The 25,577-nt window shown below is 42.8% G+C and overlaps 1 long non-coding RNA gene across 3 annotated transcripts in view; it reads left to right on the forward strand.

The window, feature by feature from the left end:
• The window catches only part of LOC111552533, a 108,586-nt gene that overhangs the window by 13,352 nt on the left and 69,657 nt on the right, over positions 1 to 25,577 (forward strand). For 2 of the 3 annotated variants that reach the window (XR_002734659.3, XR_002734658.3), the window contains one exon: positions 4,428 to 5,853. The exons of the other annotated variant lie outside the window; for it this stretch is intronic. This is a non-coding gene — a long non-coding RNA (uncharacterized LOC111552533). Of the gene's footprint in view, positions 1 to 4,427; positions 5,854 to 25,577 lie in introns of those variants that run through there. 3 annotated transcript variants of the gene reach the window in all.

Consider the following 25,577-nt stretch of genomic DNA (forward strand, 5'->3'; position numbering starts at 1 on the left):
ATTCACGTGCAGTTGTAAGGAATAATACAGATGGATCCTGTGTACCCTTCACCCATTCTCTCCCAGCATTGACATTTTGCAAAATGAGTACAATAGCACAACCAGGAAATTGATGTTGTTATGATGCACCCACCTTACACAGATTTTACCAGTTTTACTTGCACTTATGTGTGTATGATTTCATGCTGTGCAGTCTTATCACGTGTAGATTCCTGTGATCACAATCAGCATTTTCACAGTCAAGATACATGGCATTTCCATCACAAGGCTTCCTTGTGCCACCCTTTTGTCACTGTTTTCTTACTTACCTATTTCTCTCATGATTCTGTGACTCTTTTGAAGTAGAAGCCTTATGTTTAATCTCTGTCTTGGTTCCAGCAAACACAAACCAGCACCTGGCTCATAGGGGTCCTATAAATACCTGTGAAATCAATTAAAATTCTACCAGAGAAAAAGAGTAGGCAATCCGGGATACTTTCTAGAAAAGATTTGGCTGAGAAGGAGAGAAAAACATTCCAAGGCACAAAGCACTAAGAAGACACAACGTTGCAGGACTTTTTCCTCTATAGGACTGTGAAGATCCTGGTGATAACTACGGCTTTGTATTACCTTTAAAAACCACCTACTCATGCCACCCCCAGAGGGAACAGATTTCTGTTGCACAAACACCAGACTTGTGTTTTGTGGTCTCAGTGTGGTTCCTTTTGTATCATCGTTCCATGTGTATGGGGACTCTGAGGTTAATGTATTTGGAAATTGAGACTTCATCACATACTTTACCTGTGTGAGGCTTCACCTGGTCAGAGGTCAGCCTCCCTTGTATCTGGCAATGATTCAGGACATGGGGATATATCAGGCCTGCAGGGGAGAGTGACTTGAGCAAGGAATTTGGGTGCTCAGACAGAGTATCAGGATTTTTCTTCTCTAGACCATCTCACGACAGACTTGAAAGGAAGAAGGCTTGCTTTCATTGGTTGCTAGCCCCACTCCTGAATTTCAACCTACTAGTGGCAGAGTTTTCCGAAAATATCTTACAGTAGCAATGCTCTTAAAATTACCCCATATAATGTTCATGCTCTCATGAGACACATGAAGCCATGCATGAGACATCAGAATCTCTAGGTTTTGACGAATGAACAGATACCAACATGTGTCAGATGCTGTTGAGTTTCCTCCAAGCCCAGGTCTTGAAAGGCCAGTGACCAGCTGACCTATTATTAAGATATGAGAGCTACATGTCTGTTCTTCACTTATTAGAAGCTTGTTGTAGGTCAGGCTTTGTAATAGTCTGGAGGATACAGGGATTTAAAAAATCCTCTTATTCATCCATCTATCATTCCATATATTCATCCATCTATCCATCCATTTTTATGTACATAGTCCAACAGCATTTTTTTTACTAGTCTCAGAGAACATGTAAAAGGACACTAAGACAAAGGTGGCTTTTTGAGCTTCTCTGCAATATCTTCCAGACACCAACATGTTTTTGCTTCTTAGACACATAGACCGCTTAGAATATATGTGGAGCAGCCTATTGGTGACAACAAGAACCAATGTTATTTGTTATTTTCTTTCTGCATTAAGTAGGAAACAAACGAGTATCTGAACGGAGAGTTAAGCTGTCATTGTGGAGATGACCCTCAACCCTCTACCACGTCACTAAACTTTCACAAGGCCTCATGGTGCTGGAACACATCTCACAGATAGGAATTGGGTCCATACTCTCATTCTCATTGGTCTCCCTGTTGTTTCATGAGAATCAACTCATTTGCATGGAATTGAATACTCTCTTCAGGGTCTAAAGGTGTATCTTGAGCTAGTTGAGGGACCCATGTGCTCATCTGAAATAACAGATCAGGGTGCCGGGCTGTGTTCTGAAGTTCACTGGGATGGAGTAGTTAAGGCTGGAGTTACGTACATATATCCTTACATAATGTATAGGGCTGAGGAATAATTCATGCCAATTTATTCAGGGATTGGGCTGTTCTTATTGCGTGAAGGGAGTCAATGCTGACCCTTAACCAGCACTTAATTTTTTATGTCTGTGTTTTCCAGAAATAATACAAAAATGTTTTATTCATACTATATATGAATCTCACACATGCATAATTATTTTTCACACATCATATATGTGTGTGTATATATATATTTTCTTCACTGGTATCTGTTCAGATCTCTAGGGCCTTGTAGCATGTATGGAACGCACTATGATTATTCGGTTTCACATGAGAAAGAATACAGTTTCTCCTAACCACTTCACTAAGCGTTCACAAGGCCTCATGGTGCTGGAACACATCTCACAGATAGGAGTTGGGTCCATGTTCTCATTCTCATTCGTCTCCCTGTTGTTGCGTAACCAACTCATTTGCATGGAACTGAATACTCTCTTCAAGGTCTAAAGGTGTATCCTGAGCCAGTTGGGGGACCCATGTGCTCACCTGAAACAGAGTGTGTCAGGTGAGCTTCCAATGAACATTCCCATCATTCTGCACCATGGGGATCTCCTTCAGATATTAGAAATAAAATCTGACTGGCTGGTCACCCAGTTTCTTCAAATACAGGGATATGTCATAACTGAAAGTGTCCCTATTGCAAAATGCTTGTCTATACAGCTTTTAGACAGGGTTCGTAGGTTGTGGAACCAGAAGTCAAGAAGGGAGAAGGCACACTGAACCAAAGAAAGAGCAGGAGCGGCCGGGCGCGGTGGCTCAAGCCTGTAATCCCAGCACTTTGGGAGGCCGAGACGGGCGGATCACGAGGTCAGGAGATCGAGACCATCCTGGCTAACACGGTGAAACCCCGTCTCTACTAAAAAATACAAAAAACTAGCCGGGCGAGGTGGCGGGCGCCTGTAGTCCCAGCCACTCGGGAGGCTGAGGCAGGAGAATGGCGTGAACCCGGGAGGCGGAGCTTGCAGTGAGCTGAGATCCGGCCACTGCACTCCAGCCCGGGCCACAGAGCGAGACTCCGTCTCAAAAAAAAAAAAAAAAAAAAAAAAAAAAAAAAAAAGAAAGAGCAGGAGCAAAGATTCAGGAGAAAATAAGGCCGGTGTTTAAAAGTGTGCCCCTGCTGCTGTCTCCTAGGCACAGAGAGCAGGGACACTGAGATGGGTAGGAGGAATTGCAGCAGAGCTGATCAGGGTAATGAGCTGTGTTCTGAAGTTCAGATGAAGTGGTTAAGATTGGAGTTAAGTGCATAAATCCTTACATAACATACTGGGTTGAGGAATAATTCCTGCCAACATAGTCAGGGATTGGGCTGTTCTTATTGTGTGAAGGGAGTCAGTTCTGAGGTCTTGTCTTAACTAACCCTCAGATATTATGAGTCTCTCTAATGGATCTAAACTTCAAAGGATTTGGGGAGAATTGTTAACTCTGTAAGCTTCTCTTTTTTCATCTAGGGTACGTCAAGGAACACTGAACTTCCATCCTAAAAATCTGCAATCCTACCCGTATCTTTTGAAGCCATTTTTATGAGCAAGCATGTTGGCAGCGCCTCACAGGCTGCCTAGCACATGGTAGCCAGCAAGTGATGCTTGTGGTTTTTTTTTTTTTTTTTTTTTTTTTTGTGGTGGGAGGCCTCAACATACTTGCCGGAGTATCTTTCTTGTTACAGAAATACTTAGTTTAAATTAAATCATCCACCAACATATACTTTATTGTTATAGCTACTCATTATTTTATATAGTGCTTGGAGATCTCCACTGAGAAAGAAAAAGTCTTGCCAAAGCTCTGATGTGCTTGGTAGGGCCAGGGCAAGCTCTCTGCATTCCTGACCTCTGCCTATATTCTGTGAGAGTGCATTACCTGTCTTCCTTATTCTCAATGGGACATAGGTTAGTTATATAAGAAAGAGCCTCCCATGTTTCGGGGGGTCTCCATGGCAGGCGAGATCTGTAGAGTCAGACACCTGTACTCAATAAATAGATACAGCTACTGCAATTATTACTAATCATTGGCTCACTGAGAGAATTCATAGAAATGTGGGACTTGGCTTGTTTTGCTTCTGAGAAATGGAGGTTAATGCTTGTTCCTTGCAGGAAGTTCTGTGGCTTAGAAAGAGAAAGAAAATTATGTACCAAAGTGACCTTTTTCTCCAACTGTTGTGCAGTGTATGAAACTAATTAGCCAGGTTCTAATTGGGTTGAAGTCTGAGAGTAATGGAAAAGTTGCCCGGTAAAGATGACATAGACCACAGGGTTCCCTATTTATTCTCTCTCGGTGACTTCTGTATTAAATTTGTTCAGTTTGCTGGTCACAAGTTGGTATTTCAGATGGAATGGCTTGGCAGCTAGCTCCTCTGGGCCTCTAAGCGCAGCTGTGGTCTCCAGCCAGCAACCAGGAAGCTGGGAGGGGCTCCGGGATGGCAGGGGAGACCATGGCTTTGAGTTCCTATTTGATGCATGCACCCTATCTTTGCTCGAGCAGGGAGGTACAAAGCACAGATCCACTGTTGGGCAACCATGATGGGCCAGCTGCCAAGGAGATGGGAGAACCAGGGCCTGGAAAAGAGGAACATCTGCGAAGCACAGCCTGAACCATGAAGACTCCCCAGGCGTCAAGTCACCCAGGGGGCTGTGGACTGTGGGGGAGTATTGTGGGGTGAGGAGCCTGGGGCTCAGACCAGCTTGCGGTGAGCATCCTCCTACGCCAAGGAGCCAAAATGACTGCACAGTGCGAGGGCGGCGGTGCAGGCTTGGAAAACAAAACCTGCCTCCTCTCTGTCTCCTCTGATGGGAAGCCAGGGCCAGTGGAGGGGTCTGGTTCACGGCCCAGAGCCACCAAAACCACTTGGCTCTGAATGATCTGACTTGAGGGCTAACCCAAGCCTTGTGAAATCCCAAGAGAATAACTTCAGGTTCTGTAATTCTAGTGCAGACTGTAGATGCTGTTGCAAGAGAAGAAAAGGAAATAATGACCCAAGTCAGTAATTGTACTTTCCAGTAGTCCCAATGCATAGTTTATATGAGCATCCTATAAGAGCCACTGACATCTTAATAAAGGTAGTTAATAGTACACATTGCTATTCAGTGACAGCCACACCTTGCACCCCTTTGGTAGAACCCCAAGGGTCAGAAGATGATCTACTGAATATGGCCCAGCAGGGTAACAGGAACTGACGGGTCCTTGAAGACAGTATTCAGCCAGGGCATCCAATCTAGAATCTCCCCTCACCTACAAATCTCTGAGTAAGATAAATATTTCATTTTGCAAGCTGTGTGTTTTGTTGCTTGCAGCTAAGAGCATTCTAACTCACATAATTTCTTCAGAGACACTTCTCTAATATGCCTAGTTCTGAATGAACTCATGCTTCCCACACTACCCTTTGAGTACTTCTTTTACAGAGTTTACCATTGCCTATTTGTCTTACCTCTGTCGTACATCTGTGAGCTCTTTGAAGACAGGGATAGTATCTTATCCTCTATCCATTCAAATCCCCAAATAAGTATATAAATGGATAAATACATGTAGTCAATTACTTTGGAAATTAGATATTGTTGTGAGTATAATAGGATGTGTTTCTCGGGTGGCCCTTAAGGCCAACAGGGAGATTTCCTTGCCCCACATTTCAATGAGGAAGGTCGACTTCTGCTCCAGCCTTGAAAACTCTTATGAGAACAGAAGCATGTTCATTATTTGTCAGTATACTTTAAACCAGATTAAAGTGCCACCTCCCCCAAAAAATGACACAAGGAAAACTTGATATCTAATGCTAATGAATTATGTGTTCCTGGGTCTTTTTTCCCTCCATCTTCATTTCTTATCTGCATAAAAGAATGTTCGTTTTGTTTTTGACTGACTTTACCAGAAGTCACACTTGTATGGGTATAAAAAGCTAATAAAAGTGTCTACATCAAGGAAAGACCATGATTCTCTCTCCATGCATTAAATACTGCCTGGGGAAGCCATCAACCTTAAGTTGTACTCATCCTTTCTGTGCAAAACCCATCGAACGTTCAATGCTTTGTAGACCTGAGCTTGCTCCATCAGCATTCCTGGGGTTAAAGGTCACAGTCTTCTGGCAATTTGGAGTCAAAAAGCTCATCAAAAAGAAAGTTTTTTGATTTTTCTAAGGAAGCCATCCATAAGCCTTTTCCCCCTTACACTTCAATTCGAAGAAAGAGGCAGATTTTGAAAAAAGTCATCATGCATGCAAGTGATACCAAATATAGTTGTCAAGAGTAAGGACAGCCGCATCATGGAGAAACTAGGCAGGTGGTCTCCATTGCTCTTTCCCTCCTCTCTCATCCTACCAGCCCCTAAGCTCTGCGGGTTACACCCTGAGTGTAGTTTTACCCATCTTAGTGCATGCACCATCTTTTTAAAAAACAACTTTGTTGAGATAAAATTCAGATACTATACAATTCTTTTGTCCTAAGGATACAATTCACTTTTCAAAAACATATTCACAGGGTTGTGCAGCCACCAGCACTATGGAAACCCAGAGCATTTCTATCACCCCCACCCAAATCCCCCTGCTGATTAGCAGTTATTCCCGTTTCACCTTCTTCCTGACCGTGGGCAACCACCAATCTGATTTGTGTCTCTGGAGATATGCCAGCTCAGGACTTTTCCTATAAATGAAAACAGGGATGGTATCTTATCTTCCATCCATTCAAATCCCTAAGTAAGTATATAAATGGATAAATACATGTCGTCAATTCTTTTCTATAAATGAATCATGCAATATGCAGTCCTTTGTGACTGGCCTATTTCACTTAACATTATGTTTATCATGTTTTTGAGGTTCATTCATGTTGTAACTTACAATGGAACTTTATTTCGTTTTGTGACCCAATAATATTCAATTGTATAGATGCAGCATATTTTGTTTATCCATTTATCTGTGGATGGACAGTTGGGTTGTTTATACCATTTGGCTGTTTTGATGCTGCTATGAAAATTCATATATGAGCTTTTGTGTGGGGGTGTATTTCCATTCCTCTTGGGTATAGCTGGGAGCAGAATTGCTGGGTCACATGGTAACTCTATGTTTAATCATCTGAGAAATGGGTTGATTGTCTTCTGTCTTTTCCATATTTGCCTAGAGACCATGCAATAGCCTTTTGATTGTTCTCTTTGCCTCCGGTGTTGTCCTCTCCTTCTGGTCAAGTCTTTTCACCACAGCAGCAGGGAACAGAGTCTCTCACTCAACAGACACTTTCAGAGCTTACATGGTGAATAAGAAGAGGATGGTACTGTCTAGTAAGCTGGCATTAAAACATAAACTGGGTCACGTGACTCACTGTCTGAAATTATTCATCACACCTGGAATAGAAGCTCAGCTTCTCACTGGGATCTACAAGGTCCAGAAGTCCTCTGCTTTGCCCTCCATTCTGATTATTTTTCAGTCACTCTGGTCTTCTTTGGACATTGCCTCTTTCCTGCATTAAACCCTTGTGCATATCAAATATTTTCTTTCAAAAAGCTGGTTAAATGAATGAGTGAATGAATTGAATTCAATATGCTCAGCGTATTAACCTGCTCAAGGCCACAGAACTGTTTGATAGCAGAGTCCCTCCCAGATTCTTATATCAGAGGGTTTTTGGCTTGTTTTTAATCTTTGTTCTAGATGATTAGCTAATATATTATAGACCCTCTTCTACCTCTGTATGTCAGTTTCTCAACCTTAGCACCGTTGACGTTAAAGCTGGATGATTGTTTGTGGTGGGGGGGCTGTTCTGTAAATTGTAGGGTCTTCAGCAGCATCTCTGACCTCTACCCTGTGATTAGCAACCACTCTCCACATGTAGTGACAACCAACAATGTGTTTAGACATTGCCAAATGTCCTTGGGGGACAAAATCACCCAATTGAGAACCACTGCTCTACAGCTATTGTCTTGTCCAATGAATATTGGTGTTAGAATAGCCCAGGGCATTTTCCAATCCCTGCTCACCGGAGAGAGACTTGTGTCTGATTACCCTTTCATAAGTTGGGAAATGAGACCAATATTAATTTAGAAGGAATTTTAACAGTATAGTCAAACATACAAAAGGGTTTTATGATTAATTTGTAGTTAATGAGAGGATTTAGTCTATCAGATTCCCTGTTCTTCCAGAATTTTGGTCATTTACTATGAACTGAATGAGATTCCCAACCACACTGGGTCAGGCAGGTGGTGAGATGTTCCCCTTTAAGGACCCATTTCCTCAAAGTGTTTTTCTGGGCTCCTTGGGGCATCCATTCCCAGGATCAGAACTTCACGGCAATCAGAGCAACAGGAAGGGTGAACAGAAAGAGACCCTATGACAAACGGGGGCCATTTTCAAGTATTTCATGTTCATTTCAGCAGCTTGTACCTCTCCCCATCCGGCCTTAGGACTCAACCTGAGAAGCAGAAATGAACACAGTTGCACTGAGCCAGTGACTTTCCAGATCCATGGTGCTCCTCGGCTCCTGCAGTGCTGTTCAAACTTCGGAAGTGGGGTTGGAGGCTCCGTTAATAAATCCCGTGAAAATATGAGCGATCTTAGCTGGATATGTCTAAGTACGAGATTCATCTTTTCCTTCTTGTCAGAATCAATAAATTTGCATGATGCATATTAAATGTTTAATTAAAGCCCAACGCTAAAGCGTTTTCAGGAAGTTATATAAGCCCTTTGGAGGGGGGTCTGGAATCCAGGGGTTCTTCTGAGTTTTCCAGGCATGCCTCCATCCATCAGACTCCAGTGTCCACCTTAGTTCTGTTTCTCTTTGGTGCCTGGGTTGTTTTGCAGGTATGGGAACTGCTTGATATACTGGCGCGACGACATTCAGATGACTGTTAGGATTTTAAACACTGGAGCCTTTAAGGGCAGAATCACCAAACTCCTTCCTGTCAGGATCCATGCTGGTGTCCACCTCTTGTCCCCTCCCACATTGGGAAGGGAGCTGGGTATTTAGGACAGATCCTGTGTTGGAGAAACACAAAGATCCTAAGAACAATTTGAAGCTTAAGGGGAGAAAGTGCTTAGAGACAGAATTTTGCTTTTTTGGCTCTAATTGCCAGCCAGACTGCCTGGGGTCTTGGCGTTGGATGTACTCCCGAGCAGAGAAGCCAGGCTCAGATGACGTGCCCTAGGTGCCCTCACACTGCAGGATGAAAACTTATTTAGTAGCTGTATTAATTGAATCCTCACTTCATGTGGATTGATGGAATTCATATCAGAATGGCCCCTCGCTGTTGGAGATGTCCCTCGATTATTTCCTCTGCCCTCCAAAACAGGAAATTTCATTGCTGAATGTTTTTTTCTGTTGCTTATTCATTCATACATTGGCTCCCCATTCTACTCACTCACCCATTCCACAAAAGTCTTTTTAGAACCCACTTTGGATTTTACAATGCATTTGTTCTAATAGTTGGCTGTTATAGAGCATCTACTAATGCCTGCCACTGCTGTAAACAATTTAATTACATCACCTTCTTGAATCGCCATAAGGACCCCAGAAGGTGGGGAGGGTGGTCATTTCTCCCACTCTGCATCAATCTCTCTGCTTGCTTTTCTGTGTGCTTATGTTTTCCCAGTCGTCCTAGTTTCTTTCACCTCCTATTTCCTTTTGCTTTATCTTCCCTGTATCCTTAGCTGACCACATTTTAAAATGGTGGTTGTTATATTTTGAATGCACATTCTGTTATCTTTTCTTCTTACATTTAAAATCCAGTCCCTGACTCTGGCTCCAGCATCTGTTTGAGCCACACCCATGTAGCTGTCTGTTCCAGCCTTGCTAGTTTTCTTCTTCTGCCTCTCATGCTTGCCCCCATCTCAGAGACTTTGCACATTCTCTCTACCTCCTCCCATCGTCATTTTCCTGAATCCTGTTTGCACTATTGATGTTGTTTTAGTACAACCTTGTGAGCCAAGAACATTTTTTTATACTTTAAGGTTTTTTTTTTTTTTTTTTTTTTTTTTTAGAAGAAGAAGGAGAAGAAGGAGGAAAAAATGGAGAGGAACACCAGTAGTAGTGGCAACAAAGACTACAAGATAAATAAAGCTTAAAATAATTGCTATTTGTTTCTTTACAGAAAACGTTTGCTGTCTCAGTGGATGTCTCCATCATGAGACTGTGAGCTCCATATGGAGGGATATTTCTTGCTCACCATTTTTTCCCATGTGCCTAGTGCAATGCCTAGAACACAGCAAGTCCTGAATGACCTGGTCAGATGGCAGAATGCATGAATGAATGAATGAAGAGTTCTCTTCTCACCTTTAAATCTCCCAGTGCTTTGCTCTGAAGTCTATTTGATGTTCACAGCCACCTCTTAAGTGGTGGACTTCTTTCTCATCTCTTACCCAGTGATACTGCCTCTCAACTCATGTCTGATCCCTCCAATATCTCTCTCCAAATTTTCCCTCATCTGTGGCTTTTCTGGTCAAAAACAAGACAAAACAAAACAAAAAACAGAAACAAAAACCAAAAATGTTTGTAAAATGTGTTGTAAATTCACATTTTACAAAATCAAAAATACGTTGTGAAATGTAAACCTTATCTTGCCTCAGTCCCTCTTAAAATCTGTAGCTCTCATCATCTTCAGGGTCAAGTCCAAACCCCGTAACATGCACACAGGGAGGCTCACAGTCAGGTCCCACCAGTACCTCCAATGGCTCTGCACTCTTGCTCCCCTTCTGCAGCACATGGCTCCCAGCCCCTTGAACCCTTGCAGATCCCAGGGTGTGCCTTCTTTCTCTCACTTCTGTGCATCTTCATGTTGTTCCTTCTGCTTGTCCTTCTGGTGAACTGCACTTCACAATGGCCTTCAGGACACAGCTCCACTCTCACCTCCTCTGGGAATCTTTCTCTGACTCCTTAGGTGAAGCTGAATGTGCTTCCTTCCTGCCCAGACGCCTCCCTGACTTACATCTATCCAAACACTGACAGTCCCGGGCTGTAATTACTTGTTTGAGCATTTCTCTCTCCGTTTAGTCCGGGAATTTATTGAGGACAGGACGAAGCCTAAATTCGTCTTGTGTTCTTTGCACCCTTGATGGTCTGTAGCCTACACTGAACGCTCAGAATTGCAGCTGACAAACTGATTGGACAAATAAATGAATGAATGATGACCAAAGTAGTTTCCCATTAACAAGGTGAGGATGGAATCACAGGTTTTTATTATTATTATTATTATTATTATTATTATTATTATATTTTTTAAATGTCTAAACTCATTTAGTCTTTGCAACATCAAAACACTGTTGGCAATTTCCTTTGCAACTCATGGCTAATTTACAGAAGGAAATTTTATAAAAATGTTTTCCTTCGTTCCCATGGATGGTCATGCTACCTGGGGGTCAGGTACTGAGGTAACAGCCATCTGGGTGGCTTTCAGAGGTCCCCAGCCTTCCTTTTGACTAACTCCAAAGCACCATGGGAGGCTTCAAGAGTGGAAACCCTGCTGGCTCAGATTTCAAAATTTGCTGCAAGTAAATTTCAAAGTTTTCAGTAAGGTGCAACCCTATTTATATGGACAAGCAGTAGGTAACCCTAAAAAATTTACCCAGTCCCAGGTGGTGCAAGCATTGTGAGCTTGTTATCCATTCATTTTTCTGTTTTAATTTCTGGAACTATTATCATGATATTGTTTGGTCAAGAAATAAAATCAATATTTAGCAGTCAGAGGCATCTCTACTTGGATGCCTAGGTTGGAAATCAGTTGTGTGAGAAAGAATATTTTTCAGGCCAGTTTCTGAGAAGTTGGAGATATTGGTAAACACTTAATGAACATCTCTGGTTGTGGGGTAGTGTGCATCAAACAGGTGCTACAAGTAGAGTGGTTGAGAGTTTCAGTGGTCTAAGTTAGATGAGGGTTCAAATTCAGCCTGCTAGAAACCAACTGTGTTATTTTGGACAAATGAACATGCTCTCCCTAGACCTTGGCTTCTTTGCTGAAAACTCAGTTGGGGCAAATGTTTAATGAGATAATGCATACACTATGCCCTGCACAGTGCCTGGCATGCAACAAGTGCTCAGTTTCTATCAGCTACTGTGGAAAGCAGGCTGGTCTGAAGCAGCCTGCTTCAGAGTGTTAATGATCCGTTATCATCACTTATATATTTATTGTCCTTTTCGTACTTTCTAAATTTTCTGTAATAAACAAAAAGTACTGTCATAATTAGAAAAAAAGTAATACATTTGATTTATACTGTTAGGGTCTTCAAGGGCCCCCAGATGAACTGATATCTTGCACACACACCTACTGCAAGGGTCTCATGAACTCCCTCAAACTCTCAAAGTCATCCATGACTCAAGAAAAATTTTCTCACTGATGTAAAAAGAAGGCAGGAGAAGAAATGCATCTGGGCCATAGAGGAGAGTTCTGTTATGGTGACAGTGCCTGCTGTCACCTCCATAACTCACAAGGCACCTGGTCAGCTAAGCTCTATGATCTGTGGGGAATGCAGGACTAGAGTTCCTGAGAAAGGTCCCAGCTGGAGAACATAGACTCGGGGCCACAAGAGAAGAAGGAGGGAATGTGGGAATGGAGGTGCCATCAAAGGAGAGAATTTAGAAAAGATATGAAGGTCAGGAGGTTAGGAGATTCTAGTTTTCAACCTCTCTGCACAGTCAAAAACACATCCCCAAAGTTCAGAAGTGACAGCAGGCACTGTAATGGACCACACACTCTGAGTTTTCAGGAGACTAACCAACCCTTCACGTGGTCTTCTGATGCCACATCCACCTGGCTGTGTTCCTCACTGTTCCTTCCTTGGGGTCAGAGGTCATGCAGCAAAGTGGGTTTTCCTGTAACCACAATGCAGCTACCCTAACATTTTGGGGGCAGATCCAACTGCATTTTGAAGAAATATTTTGCTAACGAAAAATGACCAGGATTCTAAAATTTGCCTTCTTTGGCATTTTTTTTAAATCAAATTTATTACTTCTTTTTCTGATTATGACAATACTTTTTGTTTATTACAGAAAATTTAGAAAGTACAAAAAGGACAATAAAGATATGAGTGATGATAACTTAGAAACAGTGGTTGTCCATAGTGTTTTCTTTCAAGTTATTTGTTGGAATGCATACACAAACGTATTTACACAAATATGCAAATGTCTAATTAAAAATATTTTTAAGAGAACTGAGATCAAATTGAGTGTACCATTTATATCCCACTTCTATATGGCATTTTATATCTTACTTTGTACTTCATGATATACCAATCCATACCTTTCTGAGTCATTAACTACTCTTTGAAAGCATGTCTTTATTGGACACATAAAATTTAATCACGTGATTATAAAAATAATGTATTTGATTATTTTGCTTATTTGGGGCCATTGAGATCCTTTCCAGTTTTTCAGTGACACACCAACTGCTTTGATCCATATCCGTACACACAGTTGCTGAGTATCTGATCATTTCCCTAAGATAAATATGAAAACTTTGGGCTGCAAGGCAAAAAGGTATAAATATTTTAGGGATTTGATATGACAAAGTTATTTTGTAAAAAAGTTGCATCTATTTTCTACACTGTTGCTAATGTAATGTGATGCACAGTTTTTAAAAATCTACATCAATTTGAAAAACAGTATCTCTCTTTTAATAGCATGTTAACAGCCAGCCTTGGAATGTTTTCCCTTGACATCTCTGAATTCTTGTTCAAACCCAGGGGCATCCCCCAAAAGTCTCCCAAGTAGCAAATAAGGGACTAATTAGGCAACTCTGTAGACATATCTACATTTGTTTTTCTGGAAAGATAACGATATGTGTGTTCACCTAGTTACATAGTACATATGTCACATAAAGAACAACAAATGCCAAATCCAGTTCACTTCAAAAGAGAAGATGAAGGGCATCTTTTGAGAGTCCTGTTTAAATCATTAGTTATATAAATTAACGACTCAGCCATAAGCTATGGTGTCTGGTCCACAGCCAAGAATAGCAGATCGTGTTTAGCTGAACCTCTTTCAAGAACAGAAGATAGAAAGAAACCTAAATTGACTGAGGACATACCAGAATCTGTATTGGGCTCCATTGTGTACATCCTTTGTTTATGCCTCACAAAGAATTCTTTCCTCTAGTTCTATGCATACAGAAGTCAGTGTCAAGGCTAAGACTTGCCAGGGCCTGCAGCAAGGCCTCTAGGGCTTGCAATATGGAGACAGAAGATTTGAACTCTGGTCAGCCTGCTCCAAGTCACTGTGTTTTGTCACCAGTTCCTTTAGAAGCTGTCCCTAAAACAGATCTCTGCCCACAGCAGCCACCTGGACAGCACATCCTTTTACTGACTTTTCCTTCTTGCTCTCTTAGAATCGCCACTCCTTCCCTTCTACTTCCTTGGTTCAACCCCCAGATAAACTACCTGAACATACATGCTTATTCATACTTTCCTTTTGGGGTCTCCAAACTAAGACATTTACTTAAAATACCCACAGCTGCAGAAGGACCCAGTGGGGCAAGGCACTGTCCAGGTGCAGGATTTCATTTCCTTCTTAGGTCTTCAAGTTCCCCAGGGGCAATTTCACTGTGTCCTGCTGGGCTAAACCTCTCCTGGGAGCTACACCTGACCCGGAGGTTTCACCTTCTTCACCTTCCTCACAGCTGGGCCTACGCATGACCACGAGTGAGTCACAAGTGAAGAATGGAGACATTTCCCCTGGCTGCTGGGCTCTGGGTCCTCAAACCACACTTATGTTTTTATATATGTGTTGGGATGATTCAGCGGAAACTTCTGGTCAAACGGATCACCATAGCAACTTTCAATAGACATCCAGCATGCAAATTAGAGAGTGGAAAGAGACACTTTCTCAATAGCCCCAAACCACCATCCTCTGAACCCTTCATGGATTGAATAGTAGATACTTTGAAGGTTTAAACACAGTCAGCTTAAATGCAGGGTCAACACCTGGCTGGGTCTGCTGGTATCTTCAGATGCTAAAACAAGAAGAACAAACTGGCTTCTACACTGAATTTTGTGTCTAGCAGGGAAGACATCCCAGCAGAGTTGGGGACAGTTTCACATGTGCCCTGTGTCATTCATAAACCTCAAGATCTTGGCCAAATTATGAGTTTGTAGAGTAATTTGGCCACAAATATGGCCAAACTACTCTAAAACTCTCCAATTTGTATGCTTTCTTTCGCAAAACTCAGCAACTTGCATTTTCTGCTTATTTACCCCATGCCTGCGATTGTCTTGCTTTTGATTGCACAGTTCCTAGCTTGGAACGTTCCTGTTTCTCTAAGATCTAGGGCTTTACAAAGCTCCAGGCTTTGCAGACTTTCCTTTTGGGGTCTCCAATCTTACAATACCTGCAGCTAAACTTCTTTAAAATTTCTTTAGGGGTATGGTGTGTCTGAAATAGTGATTAGAAAGTGTTTCGCATATGTTAGTCTCTCAATAAATGGTAGTTACTGCTAATATTTTCTTTGGAACTTCTGAAGTCTATTTTTTTCCTTTGGGCCTCAGTCTTTTATTGAATGTCAGTTGTATGAAAAATGTGATGTGGATATCCAGGGATATAAATACCAACATGGCGTCTGCTCTGAAGGAGCTCCAGGAGTGACTGAGAAGGATGGAAAGCAGTTATGGGTCTTAGGCATGATTGGGGTAACTTGGGTTCGAATTAATCTAATGCAGGCCTCTCACTTAAAAGAACAGTCTATGGTACACAGATTTCAACTTGCAAAGCAAATGGAATGTTGGGGAAGATGAAGTTATTTCAACATCTTATTCACTGTGTTGGATAAGAACATCTATGGCTACAAGCAACAATCAATTAACAGTGGCTTAGAGAAATAAAGATTAATGCCTCCCCCCCAGCACACACACACACACACACACACACACACACACACACACGTAAAAGTATTTGGCTGCTTGTGTTAGTTCATTGGGTTAATAATATCAAAGCTAGCATCTAAGCAATTGTCATATCTTTTCCTTCTTGCTTATCACCTTACCTTCCCAGTGTGGCTGTTAAAGTTCCAGCCATCGTGTCTGCATTCCAGGTAGTAGTAGAAAAAAAAGAGCAGAAATTGATGGTAGCATTGAGCTGCTTATATTTTATTGGTGAGAACTGAGTCACATGACTATTCCTGGCTATAGTACAATCTGGAAAAGTAATTGTTTTTTGGTGGAAACGCTTTGCCTACATCATAAGCTCCCAAATGCATGGACCTAGAGTAGATCCTATGGATGAACAGAGAACTAGGCACAAGCCATTCCTGACCTAAGGAACTCCTAGTCTAGCTGAGGAGGCTGGATGCCAATCAAACAAGAGCACATGCCTTGATTTAGAGCATGGCAAGTTTCAAATTGTCTTCATCTATCCTTCAAATCCTTGGACAGCCTGATGAGAAACCAGGCTTGGGCTGTCAGTTTGACTTGACCAGTGACCCCTAGGAGAAAGCATGTGTGTGACCCAAATTGAAAGGGTGGGAAAGGAGCTATACCAGGTTTTGCCTACAAGCCTCCTGACTCTTAGTCCAGAGCTCCACCCTTTTGCACAGCTCAGCTCTGATGCAGGGGTTCAAGGGAAGTGGGTTGGGTATGGAGGGAAGCAAGGCCTGATAGGGTGCTTATGACCCTGGCTTTGTCTCTCCCAGGAGGAGTAGAAAGATCATTCACGTTCTTCGGTACATGGGGTCCAAGGAGAGACGTGAAGAACAACAAAGAGAGTCTACTCCATTTGGACCTCCAGGGCGCCCAAGGAGAACCAACTCCCTGTGATTCTATTTGGTCGACACATTTTGTATCATTTGTGTCCTGACAGGAAGGAGTTCCCCGGGTAATATGAGGAACATTTTGATCACGGGGATGTTGACAAACGGTAGCCTCAAGTATAAGAAAAACCTAAGGGAAAGTGTGATTTTCTAGGGCTACCATTTTCAGAGCACCTGAACCACCTCCTGCTGCTGGGGGAGGTAAGGAAAGGGAGGGAGTCCAAAATTCAGAGAGAAAATGAGAGGAGAGGAATTGAGAGAGAGTGAGAGAGAAAGAGAGAGAATGAGAGAGAGAAAGAAAATGCTGGCTAAGTTGACAGTGCAGCCCACCCTAGTTTCTGATCTCCTTCCAATGTCTCTTGTAGGTCTGACCCAAATGGAAACCCGGCCAAAGGGCCTGGGGAGGCCGCTGATCACAAAGATGTGCCTCCCGGAGCACAGTGCTGGGTGGAGAAAGGCAGAGGTTAGATCTGGAGAGAGGGACAAACAAAAGACATTCAACACAAATTTGCATGAGAGCAAAGAGGTTGTTAACACACCCTCCTTTACGCCGTTTCAATATCCCCACCAGTGAATGTTCCAGAAGCTTCCACAGAGCACTTGAAAGTGGGACTTAGGACAAAGCCCTTTTGCCATGGGGTGCTCTGCTTTTGAATGAGGTCTCTGATTGCCACTATCCTCCTCATCCAGCCCAAGGTCTCCACTCTAGGACAAAAGATAAGAAATACACTATGGTGTATTTCTCCTTTAATATCCTCCGGATAGTTATGCTTTGGTGATAGACGCTCAGGGCCAGTTTTGTCGCTGTATTCTTTTCATCCATAAATGATATAATTGAAACTGTAAGAACATACATTTCGCTAAGCGACTTGGGTTGAATGAAGGGACACTTTTCATACATTTTTAGGAAACTAGTTCAAGTCTTTCATCGTAGTGTAGCAAAGAACCACATGATTTGCAGAGTCAGCAGATGTTTAAAACAAAACATCTACAAGAGGAAGGAGAAAATGTATATGCATATCAATTATATATATGTATTATGTGTGTTGATACACATGTGTGTATTCATTTACTGACTTGCCCTAATTGACCAATCAACTCAGTCAAAACAGAAGTTACAGTAGCCACATCCACGGGGTTAATTTGTTTCTTTCACAATACCAGTGAAAAGTGATGTCAGAAGCTTCTGTGCCGTTCTCCAGAGCTGCGCCTGCCCTAAGGACTAGGTGTAGGTTTTTGCTGCTTGGGAAATACGTTGTTAGGAGTGGTCAGGCGCACTCCCAGAGACACTTCAGGCTCCACTTTTCAGAGGATCACTGTTAATTCCGCCACCAAGTTTCAGGTTTGGCAAGAGGTACATAAAAATATTCTCAAGGTATAATAATAGAAAAAAAATCCAAGCTTCAAGGAGGATCAGCTTTGCCTCTCCCAACTTGCCTCTGCAGACATAAAAAGGGTGGGACTTTTTGGGAGAAGGCGTTGTGCTGGCAGGAGACACAAGGCACCAGATAGCATCATTTGAGATATTAACACAGTGGTAGAGGGAGAGAGAGAAAGAGACCAGTTTCTGAGGAGATGTTTCTAGTGTGGCACACACCAGCGAATTGAGACGACATTCTACAGGAGCAGTTCATTTATCTCATAAGCATTCACTGGGCACCTTCTATGTGTCAAGCTCTGCGTGGCATACCATTTCCTGCCCTCCAGGAGGTGTTAAACAGGTGGACAGACAGACACCAGCAAACCAGAGATCCCAGTGTGAGTCATCATGTAGCCTGTGATACAGGGAAGTGCAGGACGCCCCAGAATCGGTGCCAGGTTGCGTCACAGGCAGAAAGATCTGGGCTTCAGATATCGGCAAAGCATTTCTCCCTCCCCCCACTCCAAATAGCTCTGTTGACAGCAACTTAAAACACAAATCAAAGTCATTATCGTGGGAAAAGCTGAACTTCATTGGATTTTGTTCACTTCTCTTAAGTCTGATATTGTTTCTATTTTTAATTACATGGAGGGTGACCATCTTTCATCTTCCAGTTCTTGGAGTCTCTAAAAGCCTGAATCCACCCACATTTGGAAGCACAGAATCCCCTCTCCATCCAAACCTGGGGATTTGGGGAAGATACTAGAGAGTGGGTGGATACCTGAAATGTATCACGCTCCAAAACAAGACAGACAGGGTATGCTGAGGGCAAGGAACAGTGATGGAGATGCCTGGGTATTAGCATCCTTGACTGACAATCCTAGGGTTTCCAAGCCCCCTCTTCCCATTTCACATCCAAGTGTCCTTTGGGATAGGAAACAGGAGGTGACAGCTGTGGGTCAGTACTGTTTCAGTTAGATGGCACTGTCTAGCCCTCACCTTAAAGTCTGGCCTGGAGTGAGGGCTCTGGAAATGTACGATTATTGTTGCTGTTGCCATTCATCTTCTTATTATTGATACTTATCTCTTGGAAGAGAGAGCATCAACATTCCTGCTCCATATTTTAAGAGGCTGCGTGGTGCCATCAGGATTCCACGCTCACACACAGATTCACTCACTGAGCATTCACGCAATGAAAACTCCTTCTGTGGTGCTGGGTCTTAGAGCAGAGCCATGCTGTGGGCCTCACCTGGACTTCAGCCTACTCCCTCCAGAGGAAGGCACTTAGGCAGAAGAGTCTGGTTGTTACTTCCGACATGGGACAAGACCTTGGAGAATGAAGATGCACAGGAGAATTTCACCAGCTACCCAGAAATCACACAGCGAAGGAATCCCACGGTTGTCTAGCTACCTCGCAATAAAAATGCCCTCCACAAACTCTCCCAAATGAATCTTACCCTGAAACAAGCACATCATTTTTTTTGCTGTTTGCCAACTTGCTTTCAGGCACATTACTGATAGAACACTTGCAAATGCCGAGGAGTCAGACAGGGAAGTAACATTTATGGCATGTCTGTTTTGTGCCAAACCCTGGCATTTCATATACATGATCACCCTTCATCTTTAAAACTCTAGGTGTTAGGTGGAATTGCCTCCTCAAATTATAGATGAAAAACTGATACCCAGAGAGGTTAATTCATTTCCCACACATCACAGAGCACACAAGAGCCTTGTTAGAACTTAGCTCTGCCCTGCATTATTTGGAGCTTTTCTTCTTCTCCTATGTGATGCAAAATTGGACCAGGAAAATTGCCCTGGACTTCTGCCAATGGACCTCTAAGAAACCACACAGGAAATAGGATATATGCTACCTCCATAAACTAGCTGCTTTCCATGGGTTTTTAATGGCATCTATGTTATTATCGGGAGAATTGCAAGTATACTTTTAACCAGATAGACCTCAGACTTTAACCTAGTGGGTCTGGAGATTGTAGCAAGACCTTAGGTTGGCTGGGCCAGGGGAGGTGATAACACCAGGTAGGTGGATGATGCCAGAAGAAAGCCAAGTAAATATTTGCTAAGGCAAGTACTATATGAGGATGACTTAGAAGGGTCTAGTGGTCCTGGAGCAGTGGACTATATGACCAGTACATCATTACCCATTTCTGGATACCACACATCCAACCAGATCGCCTTGGAAGGAAACCAGCCTGTGTTCAGAGTAAACAGTTAACTCTTCTGGGCTGGAAGAAATGATTATTCAAAAGTTGGTCCCCACATACAAATGCAAATGACATCCTGAGACACATGAATGCTAATTTCTCCAACGAAGTCTGTAGACAAATGCTAGTCATTAGAAACATTTCCGTGCATTTATATTAGGCTGTCCTCTAAAAGACTTTTTAGACAAATATGTCATCAAGATATTCAAAACCATGTAATCTTATCCAAAGTTTCATCTATCAACAGTACAGTCTTCATCTCTTGCAGCTGTGTGTCAGAATGCGCGGGGAGATTACTCAGCTGATGTGGCTGAGCCGGGGAGGGGCCGTAGATTTGGGGGTCCAGATAGCGCCCCAGCAGGAGGATCTGGGTTTCCAGGTGGGCCAGGCCTTTTAGCCACAGGTGAGTGATCTGAGGTGGGTGAAGGATGACCCCTAACAGATAAAGAGAAGGATTCGGGAGAGGCTCCCTCTCGTGGGCATCTCTCCACCAGGCTGCCCTTGCCTATGAGTGCTACTGAGATGACAGATTAAATAAAGGCAGAGTAGCTGGGAGTTCCAGATCTTGTCTTCACCACCTTCTGCAAGGCAAAACCTCAGGCTTGTAGACTGCTTCCAGGGAGGCTGGAGGTGAGGGGAGATGGTTAGACTGAAATGACAGCACTTTCAAGCACTCGATGGGAAGGCTGGGCTTTAGGTCATGTCTGTGTTTGTGCCTGTTTACTTCCCTCTCCTCTTCCCTTCTCTTCTGCCCTCTCCTCCCCTCTTCCGCTGTCTTCTCCCACCCTCTTCCCTTTCTTCCTCTTCCCTTTCCTCCCATCCTTCCTCTCTTCTTCTCAGGAAAGGGTGTTTGTTAAAACAGGTGCTCAGAGGAAGCCTTTGTGATATTCCTGGGGATTCAGATGTTGCTCTTATTTGGTTGTTTCCTGAGGTTGGGTCACTTTATTTAGTGTGTGAATGGATGGTGGCTTTTGGTAGTGAAGCAATAACATTTTTCTTAATTAATTAGGTGATAATATAAACCCATCGAATAATTTATTTATCTGTTAATCCACTCATTCATCAACATGAATATTCATCTACTTATTTGAACATTTATCCATCCATCCATCCGTTTATCCTCTACCTATCGATAACAATGTCTGAAGAATGCAAGAGTGTATGGCATTACTATTATCCCATTTTGTGGTTGAGGCATAGAGAGGTTAAAACATTGGACCAAGACCGCCCAACTAATAATGGATGGTGCTGAGACTGACTCATCTGTTCTCTGGTTCACTGCATTTAATCCATTAACAACCATTTCTTGAATGTCTGCCTTACATCAGTTATGATGGGAGGGTAAAGTTTTCTCAGACTTGTCCCTGCCTTGAGGAGTTCACAGTCATGAATCAGAGCCAAATATCATGACTCTGGCTATGAGGCTGGCAACGAGCTGCATGTCCTGAAAAGGTGTGGCCCAAATGCAGTGGCAGCTGTAAGCTGGTGCAAAAATCCACCAGCTGAGGTGCCTGGAGTGGAAGTGACATTGTCAGGGGTGGCCAAGAGTCATGGTTCTCACCATCCAACTTCCATGGGAAAACCAACCCAAGGCTACCTTGTGTTTACAAACTCATGGCCTGTGAATCTCATCCTAACAGTTGCTGCTTTGCAAGGGGATTCAGGAAAGGACAGGCCTGGATGAGGCCCAGTTCTTCTGTAGATGGGCGTTGTATAGCTACACTGTTCTTCAGAGAGCACTTCTTAGAGCTGAGGATATAATCTGTGACTGTTGGCTCGTGCCTGCCAAGGGCATGGATATGTCTAGAAAGCATCAGTAAATTGTGGAAGGCATCCTGAGTGGAGGAAACAGTTTCTACGGAGACACACAGGCTTGAGTGATGATGGCATGATAGAGTAAGCTGGTTTCTATTATTGACACAGGTAACATATGATGGGGTGGGTAATGGAGGGGCATGGGAAATATCCCATGGTTAAAATTAGGCTTCCCTTGTGAAGGGTTTTACATGTCAGCTGAAGAATTTAGAATTTAAGGAAGTCATAAAGGTATTTGGCCAGGGGAAATATATACCCAGATTAGCATTTCAGAAGGATTTCCCAGCAGTGGATAAGCACACTGGGTGGCAGGAGCACTACTTGTTAGTCGGTTGCTGTGATAGTAGAGGTGAGGTTCTATTGTAGACCCAAGGAGTAGGAATGTGACACCGACAGCAGATTCTCAACATTTTTGAAAAGTAGAATGGAAAAAATGTGTGATCGATTGGCATATTGGATAAAGGAGAGGGAAGAGCTAAGCTCGGCTTTCGGGTTTGTAGTATAGAAACTTCAGTGGGCCTGAGGTCAAGACCAGCCTGGCTAACATGGTGAAACCCCGTCTCTACTAAAAGTACAAAAATTAGCTGGGCATGGTGGCAGATGCCTGTGATCCCAGCGACTCAGGAGGCTGAAGCAGAAGAATCGCTTGAACCCAGGAGGCGGAGGTTGCAGTAAGCCAAGATCGTGCCATTGCACTCCAGCCTGGGCAACAAGAATGAAACTTTGTCTCAAAAATAAAAATAAATAAAAATAAAAAAGAAAAAAGAAAGAAAAAGGAAGGAAACTTGTATGGATAGTTATTTGTCAAACCTGGTTAGGAATCATGAGAGAAGAGGTCAGCTTTGAGGAGTATGAGATGCCCAAGAGACATTCCAGTGGTGACATCTAGTAGGTAGTTGAAAATCTGCCTCTGGAGAACAGAAGATAAAGTTCTGGCTACAGTGGAAATTGGGCAGTCATCAGCAAATAGGTAGCATAATGTCATTAATGGCTATTTCTACACCCATAGCAGATATCACTGATCGATCTTGGAACTTTATTGTCTCATTGTGCCTGGCTGCTTAAGCACAGTGATTCAGGCCTCTGTTACCAACAGACTGGAGCTGGCATGACACTGAATTCTTTTTCATGGCTATTGTAGAGGTAATGACCGAAGCATTGAGGGACTGGGAGTGCCCTACGTGGCGAGTGAAGTGCATTTAGGAGACACAGCTGTAGTTGAAAGATTGCTGGCTATGATAAAGGATGACCTGCGTTCACATTGCATTGTCATCACTTAGGGCCTAAACTCTCTAGGTCTTATTTATTTGTAAAACATGGATAACAGAATAGTACCTCCTAAAATTTTGGGCAGGATTACAGTCACGTAAAGTGTTTAGAACAACACAACCCTCACTAAATACTCAATAATAAGGGAAAAAGAAACTGAAAATTAAAAGGGTTCCTTAGAGACTATACAAGTTCAACTTCCCTGGCACATCTGAACTCAAACAGCCTGATTTGAAATACTTCTCATCACAGGAGATCAGCCAGCATTGGGGAGAAGGCTAAATTCTTCTCCCATCCCACACTCAGTCCGATGGTTGCAGTTTCCGTGGAAGTTTTGGTACCTTCTCAAATCCAAATATGGTTTGGGGGTCTGAATTCACGCATTTCTAGAACTTCGCCTCCTAATTTTAACAGTGCCTCTGTGTGCAGTTTGGGAAAAGGGATGGACACCTTGATTTAGCATGGCGGCTGCTAGGTCTGAACTTTCTCTGCTCACCAAGAATGGCAGATGGGCAGGTGTTCACTTCCACCCAGGAGGAAAATGAGTAAGAGTTCAATTCTTTCAGATCAAGAGGTTACTTTTTATTTCAGGCTACCAAGCACATGTTACCAGAGAGAGGCCTGCTGGCATGTCTAGAAAAGCATGTTACAAAAACAAATACATATAATTTATTTATTTCTCTGGTTTGCTATTTCCCAATCATTCTCCTCAATCTAAAGGCACAGTTCCAGTCCTTTGGGTATAGTACAGCATATAAAGTGTTTAAGAAAGAGCCCTCAAGTTTATGCAGCAAGTATCAAATTTATCTGGGTAAATAAATGATTATGTTTTCTGAACTGCGTCTCTGCCTGCTCAGCGAGCCTTTAATAATCTTGCCAAGAGCTGGGAACCACTTTCTATGGGCTCCATAGCAAGAGTGGTTGTTTCTTTTTGGAGTAGAGGGGGTGAACTTTGAATGTTAATTTTCTCTGCAAATATGCATTACTCTGAATGCAAAGCATGACACGATTTCATAGTTTGGACACAGAATTTCTAGTGACCTTGCAGTGAGGACACCAAGCCCTCAAGTTGTGACAAATCACAAGAAATGCCGAGAGCCTGGCAGGCCCGTTGATACTTCTGGTATGATCTGTGTCCTGGTGATCTCTTGTTGGGTTTGCATGGGTTTTGTTTCTCAGAACATTGATTGAGTCAAGGGCATGTGTTGAGTCTTGACTTTGAATTCCCTGCTAGTGTGTTGGTGGGTATGAGTGTGTCTGTTTGTAAGAGTAGTGATGTTTTTGTTTTTGTGCTTGAGAATGTGTGCATATATTTTGGTGTGGACGGAAAGAGAGAAAAGGCTAGAAAGACAAACATGGAGAAATAAGAGAAGGTAAAGGAAAGAGAAGTAAAGTTCATGGTTTAAACATACCTGAAATGATGTTGCTTGGTGGACTGCAGTGTGGGATGGGCGTGTGTCTGCTCTCAAGTTGAAAATACGCAGTCAGGTTCTCTAGTTCAAAAACAGGGTGTGGGGAAGGGGTTGAATTTCAGAAAGCCAACTGTGAGGTTTCAGGGCCTGTGATACTTACAGCTTGTTTTACAAGCAGGCATTTTCCATTTACAAACACTGTTATTTTGATTTTCAGTCTCTGCCTGCTCAGTGTGGTTGGAAGGAGGTGGACCAGTAAGATATTTAATACAATTAATCGTGTGGTCATATCTGAAATACATTGAAGGCTATTTTCAGGATGGGGAAACCATTCAAAGTCCAGGACTTTCCGTCTGGCACTGTTGTAGGCTCTGGGAATACAGCAGTGACCCCAGTCCACGAAGTCCCTGGTTGCATGGGACTTTATCATCTTGTGAGGACACTATCATTCAATAAGGAAATTTCAGATAAATTGGCTCATCCAATTATGGATTAAAACACTGCTGCTTTCTTCTCAGATAGGTTGATTTGATCACATTCCAGGGGCCAGCTCCCGTCTCTGAATATTCCTTCCTGGGGAATATTCATCTCTGGAATAAAATCTCTGTACAGAATGCCTACTCTTATCAGAGAACTCCATTCCATTTGAAGTTTGCTTTCTTAAGTTCTCTATGTTAATGGTTCCTAATCAGGGGTGATTTTGCCCCTCCAGGGGACAGTTGGTAATGTCCAGGGATACTTTTATTTTTCAGTTTTTAAAATTTTGAGACAGGATCTTGCTCTATCACCCAGCCTGGAGTTCAGCAGCATAATCATGACCCACTGCAGCCTTGGCTTCCCAGGTTCAACCAGTTCTCCT

Source organism: Piliocolobus tephrosceles, chromosome 17 (assembly GCF_002776525.5).
Source record: "Piliocolobus tephrosceles isolate RC106 chromosome 17, ASM277652v3, whole genome shotgun sequence".
NCBI classification, from domain to species: domain Eukaryota; kingdom Metazoa; phylum Chordata; class Mammalia; order Primates; family Cercopithecidae; genus Piliocolobus; species Piliocolobus tephrosceles.